General features: G+C 42.1%; 1 protein-coding gene across 2 annotated transcripts in view; it reads left to right on the top strand.

Annotated features, from left to right (window-relative positions):
• Nucleotides 1-2925: 2925 nt before the first annotated feature.
• The window catches only part of SLCO5A1 (solute carrier organic anion transporter family member 5A1), a 56265-nt gene continuing 52649 nt past the window's right edge, over nucleotides 2926-6541 (top strand). The window contains exons 1-2 of one of the 2 annotated variants that reach the window (XM_081204492.1): nucleotides 2931-3085; nucleotides 5919-5972. The gene's annotated coding sequence lies outside the window, so the exon portion shown is untranslated. Of the gene's footprint in view, nucleotides 3086-5918; nucleotides 5973-6541 lie in introns of both variants that reach the window. The other variant, XM_081204491.1, reaches the window with a different exon arrangement.

The raw sequence follows: 6541 nt of genomic DNA, 5'->3' as shown, positions 1-6541 counted from the left end.
ACATGGTCTGAGGGATGGTGGACCGGCCCACGACCGAAAAAGGTTGCTGACCCCTGGCCTAGGGGCCTCCACAGGGTTTCATTCAGCACTGGTTAGCAGATCTTCAGGGTTCTAGTAAAACCCAAAGTACACCACATTAACCTGTAACCTGCCCATTTCTGCTATGTGGTGGCCAGATGCAAAAGTGGACAGGGTTCCTTGAGAGCCAGTGTGGTGTAGTGGTTAAGAGCGATAGTCACGTAATCTGGGGAACCGGGTTCGCGTCTCCGCTCCTCCACATGCAGCTGCTGGGTGACCTTGGGCCAGTCACACTTCTGTGAAGTCTCTCAGCCCCACTTACCTCACAGAGTGTTTGTTGTGGGGGAGGAAGGGAAAGGAGAATGTTAGCCGCTTTGAGACTCCTGAAGGGGAGTGAAAGGCGGGGTATCAAGTCCAAACTCCTCCTCCTCCTCCTCCTCTTCTTCTTCTTCTTCTTCTTCTTCTTCTTCTTCTTCTTCTTCTTCTTCTTCTTCTTCTTCTTCTTCCTCTTCCTGTATCTTTAACAGTTGTGAAGAAGAGGGATGGGAAAGTAGATGCTGAAACTACCTCTTTTACACAGCTGTTAAAGGTGCAGGAGCCCTGTCCTCTGGCCACATGACCCGGAAGCTGTATGCCGGCTCCCTCGGCCAGTAAAGCAAGATGAGCGCCGCAACCCCAGAGTCAGCCACGACTGGACCTAATGGTCAGGGGTCCCTTTACCTTTACCCTAGTACTCAAGACTGTGGAGCTATATTGGCTACTGCATTATCTGGGCATTTGCCATTGAAAGCTGCCAGCTGTAGTCACTAACTACAGTTGGATACAACCAAACAAATAAAACATTTTCCCTAACTCACACCAAGCTGAGATTGATGGTGGAGGTGGTGGGCTTATAAGAACAGTTATAGTTCTTGCTCATAAAATCATTACGCCAACTAATACTTTTAAAATCAGTTCCTGTAAGGTATAGCTCTTTTGCTCCTTCCTCATTTTGGTCGGAATGGATGCCATCTTAAATGCACTTTAGTACTCTTAAAAAGGTAACATTTCTAGAGAAAGAACATCACATCTTTGCATGATAAAATTTAGAGTAAATGCAATACATCCAGGAATAGGTTTAGAAGGGCGGTATAATCCAAAGAGCTATTTTTGTGTTTATGATGCAGAACTTTATACAACCATTTGTTAGAGACAAAGCCAAGCAGACTATTTAAAGGCTGCTTTTTCTCTCTCTGGTTGGAGTGAATTTCAAGGATCTTCAACAACAAAAGCCCAGGGTACATTTCAGGTGAAACCATGGAAACAGCAGGAACTCTTTTACATAAAATAGCTAAACTTTTAGTCATGAATGACCTTGACATTTAAGGCTGGCACAGTAGAACATTAGCATTTGTAATGTGAATTAGGGGTAAAATATTCAAAAGTGTCCTGTTGACTTAGATCTATTCGGAATAAAGCACTGTGTGGGATGCCAAAAATTTGTAAAAGCTTGACAGGGTTGTTGTTATTTTTAAATGTAATATTGTGCTTTTTCTAGAGTTTTGGTACAACAGTGTTCCAGCCCACTTCCATGGTTAATGGTGAAAATATTACTCTGTTCCCGTATTATTGTCACCTATTGTCAACATTAGCTGAACAGAAGCTAAAGGCATAAAGTGTTTGATCTATATGTCAAACGCTTACTGTTTAATATTAAAAATACACATATACTTTCTACGTTCTGTTGTTCTCAGTTCTTTTCAGTGGTGGACCACAATATGTGTGAGAGTAACAGATGAAGATTAGAAAGAACAGCTGTGAAATCAACTCCACCAACCATCTATGGGATAAATCCACAAAGGGCAGAAACTGCCCTTTTCTTTCAGATCTATCTCGGTTGGTCAAATGATGGGCAAGTAGTGACAGCATATTACTCTTCCTCTTTCTACACCAGCAATGGGGAACCTACAACTCTCCAGGTGTTGTTGGGCTTCAACTTCCATCTGCCCCAGACACCATGACTCATGGCCAGGGATGATAGAAACAACACATGGAGGCTCCCAACCCCCACTCTATAGCCAGCTGATGGAGTTGATCAGAAGCCCCCTCTTCCCATTTGTAACAAAACTCTAGAACAGTACATAAAATAATATGAGCCTTGCTGGATCAGATGGAAGGCCCATCTAGTCCATCATCCTGTTTTCACAGTGTCCAACCATATCTGTACCACCAGAGAGCCTTGCAGAACCACCACCCCATCATTACAAGCAGCACCTTTGTCTTCTGTACCTGGTTCCTCTGGGTCCCCCTTGCTTCATGCAGGATGCTATTTTAGCAAGACATTCCTTGCACCTCAATAGGTACAGCCAGTGATGGGACAGGGATGTCTGACTGTGATCCTATGAATATACATAGATATGTGGAGTGTCTGCAGAATTTCAACTCAGAAGAAAACAACTGATCCGCTGAGTTCTTTCTGATGCCACTACTGTCTGATTTATTTATATTTACTGGGTTATTTGAAGCACAGGGATATTAGTTTAATACAAAGAGATGGGATTTGTTTATGTTGTCCCTGATCCAGTGTGACTACAAGTGGAAGAATGTATTGTATTGGACTAGCAACATGAGAGAATTCAAGTGGCACCAATCAAGCAAAACTCAAAAGCCCAGTGAATATTATTGTTGTTCTGGAAAACATCCGGAGGGCACCAGGTTGGGAAAGGCTGGTTTAATGTGCTGAAGTATTTAAAAGTGCAGCTTTCTGCTTGTCTACTCAGAAGTAAGCCCCACTGAGTTCATAAGACTGCAGCCTAAGAAACTAAATAATTGGCTTGCAATGTTTCATCATAAGCAATGAGGGAACTTTGTTTCCTGATTGGATCCTGCTTTCACCCTGCTCTGTGATGCAGTAACTGTAATTACAACAGTCCTATCTCCAGCTGATCTTAAAACAACCTAGGTCAGCTCAGACATATTCATTCAAATAGGCTGAAATACTGGAGAGCACTGTGGTTATACAGGCCTCCTTTCTAACCAGCTACTGAATTGACTGAATCAAGGTCGCAACAGGTTCTGCCCTGAGCAGGTAGGTACAAAATTTCTTTTACCACTGGCAATCTTTTGTTGTGGTCAAACTAAGGGACCTGGGTTCAAAACTATAAAAGGATGGAAGACTGGCAAGGCCTCAAAATAGTGTGTGGAGCCCCTAGGCCAAGCAGGTTTATGTTTCAAGTGGGGATAAAGGAATAGGAGCTAAGATGTATTTAACAATGAGAGAAAAAGGGAAGGAGCAAACGGAACAACTCAGACACAACTTTTATTGTAAATCAGTAAACAAAAATGGAGGAAAATGGAGTCTAATAAATCAGTTATCCACAGGTGAATGATCGTGCTTTCAGGCCTATCTTTTGTTACACAGTCCTAGGCTTGAATACACGTGTAGGCCTCAGTCTCACTCACTGGTTGTGGTGCTGTGATGTTTGCTTTTCCAGACGGAAAAGTTGTTGAGTTGTTTTTAGGGGGGCGGCCAAAGTAGTTGAGCATTTTTTTAAAAAAGGGAAATTGGCAGTTTGTTTGTTTTTGCAAAATCACAAAGAAATTGAGCATTTTTTAAAAAAAGGAAAATTGGCAAAACCAACACTGCCAAAATCTGATGCCATACATCCAGGTTTTCCTGGACATTTAATCAGTTGTGCACCCAGACACTGCTTTCGGATCCAGTGCTCCAAATATGTCCAGGAAATTCCGGACATATGGCAACCCTATCTTAGTCTCTTTCCTCTCCGAAATCTTCAACTGAGCCACCCTCTCCAGAATCACAAGAAACTCCTTCTGAAATCTCAGAAAGAAAATGTCCAGGCCTCACCCATTCAGCCTGTGAGGGAAGTTCCTGGTTCAGAGAGTGGGCATGGAGCTTAAAAAGAGAGGAGGAAGGGCATGCTTTGCAAGAGTAGCGGTAAGACAAATCGCTACTAACCCAGCTGGCTTTCTGAGATCTTTGACAGAGAGAATACGGGTGACATAAATCGATAGACATGCACCCAGTAAAATCCTTGCTAGATATTGGGCTGATATCATACCTATCCTGCACTACCTGTATTTAGAGTCCATGCAAAAGAGAGCCTTTAAATGTCAGAGAAGAACCCGAAGTGATTATCAGAAGAATATTGTTACAAGGTTGGGAGAGGGATGACCCCTCTAATCCCAGGATCCATCAAGTGTTAAAATCTAATCAAGTTTTCCAATTGCAGGAAATAGCCAATTAGTAGGATGGGAGAGCTGAGAAAAATGCCAATATATTTCACTTCTAGCAACCAATGCGCCTCTTTGGTTGAGATACTACATGGGTAGATGAGTTTAAAAAGTCTCGGACACAAATTGTCACGGCCCTCCAGCAGCTATGGTTGCCATATTTCAAAAAGTGAAAGTTGTTGCCAAAATCTACTCTACTGACATGGGTTGTTATACATCAGGATTTCCCCAGCAATTTCCGCCTGGATATTGTTACATACGGCTAAATCCTGTCTATGTCCGGCAAATTCCAGTCGCATGGCAACCCTAGGCTATGGTGGCTCATTTACCAATAGTAATAGATTTTGCATTTTGTGTATATTCAGTTCTGACCAAACTAAGCCTCCTAAAGCAAAATATACATCAGTATAACCCCCCCCCCGAATAACAGAATTGACCAAGGGTCATCTGGTCTACCCCTGCCAATATGACTATAAAATCTGCATCCCCCTCATTCAATTTAACAGGTGATGGGGGATTAAGGGGCTCTGTGCAAGATGGCAAATTGTTGGGGGCCCCTCCCTCAACAGAAAAGGCCAGAGTTGGGAGCAGAGTGGGCAGTGATGTGACCTAGAAAGAAAGCAGCAAGCTGGAGCAACGTTTGAGAGCTACGTTTGATTTCTTCTGTTTGAATCCAAAGCTGTGGCATGGGACTTTCTGGGGTGTTAATGCTGTGAACCCCTCCACTGTAGACTTAGGTTGTAAATATATCTAAATATACCATCTATCATAATGACACCACAGTCTCTGCTGGACCTCATTCCCAAAACAAAACGGGAACTTACTCAAAGTGCTGGAAGCCCTGGAATCTTGCACCACTTGGGAGTGGTATGCAACAATATTTAGCTGCAGTGGAAGATTCAAAGCAGTCATGCACTGAAATTGGATTAGAAAATCAGAAATTGTTCCTGTGATAAAGGGATTAAGAAAACCTATATTTTGGATTTGTGAGGCCCTGGAACTGACTGAATGCCTGGGACAAGCAGCATTAAAAATTAAGCCAGCAGTTAATTGACAGACAGACTTTACATTTGTCCAGGTTGTGGACCAGAGGAAGACACCATACAAAATAAACTGAAACCATACCCCAAACCCCCATCTATATTGCCAGACTAGTGTAAATTCCATACAGCAACATATTAAGAAAAAACCAGAATACATGATTGAAATGGAGATCCAGTGGTTATCACTGGCAAGCCAAATGGGGATGTGTGCATATGTGTTGATTTGACCAATTCAGGGAACTGAAGTAACACATGAAGGCTAGAGGTAACTTTGTGGTTGGTTACTGAAAATGCTGTCACCTGCTCTACTTCTCCCAGAGGGAGGAACAACAGCCACAATATATGGGGACAGTAAGATCCTCAGAACAGCAGGAGGCAGTGCTACTGATACGAGTTGCCACACAGGACACATGTGAGTAATAACTTGGCCCTCTGGTATACAGAGTACATCAAAGAACTCACAAAAGTTTATTTATTTTTAAATTTATAATTATTTTTCCCCTAGGTAAATATAAAAAATAGAAATTGTAATATGTCTTTTGTTAATATATGATAGAATGTGCTGTCCTCAATGTTTGATGTCTCATTTAAGTTTGTATTATTTTGTATTTATTATACATATAGCAGTGCCCACCTGGATGTTCTGAAATGTTGTTGAAGTTGTGAGCACAACTCTTGGTATGATATGCAATTAGAAAGCTGTTGGAGTGGAATGGGGTCAAAATCTAAACGATTTGTGGCTAAATGTGTGTAGAGGTGTGCACATGGTTCAGGTTCTTGATGGCAATTTTAGTCTGAAATTGCATGACTAATGTTGCATGGCAGGCACAAGACAATTTGATGCAAAAGACAAGATTGATTTCCCTTATGCATTTCTTGTATAGAAAGAAGCTGACTGATTTGGCAGTGAGACAGTGTACCTGAGGTGGCTGTCTCACTTTGCCTAAATGGTAGGAATGGCCCTGCTAAAGTGACAGTCAATTCTGTTGGATTAGCATGTTATAGCCTTGAGTGGAAATGGTCTGCAGGTGCATGACAAACCAACTTGACTGAAGCAACAGTCCATATCTTTCCCATGCCAGGATGGGAAACTCTCTGAGAAACCCTTGTATGCCACCTTGTGCTCCCTGAATGAAAGGCAAGCTTTAATTGTAATAAATAAAATATGCTATGGCTCAAAGGAAAGTTATGGCTTGAGTTTTCAGCATTTAAATAACTCACATTGATAGGTAATCTTGTCATTGATA

The sequence above is a fragment of the Podarcis bocagei genome, assembly GCF_964188305.1.
Source record: "Podarcis bocagei genome assembly, chromosome: 8".
In the NCBI taxonomy this organism is placed as follows: Eukaryota; Metazoa; Chordata; class Lepidosauria; order Squamata; family Lacertidae; genus Podarcis; species Podarcis bocagei.
This window is presented reverse-complemented; position numbering and strand designations above follow the sequence as displayed.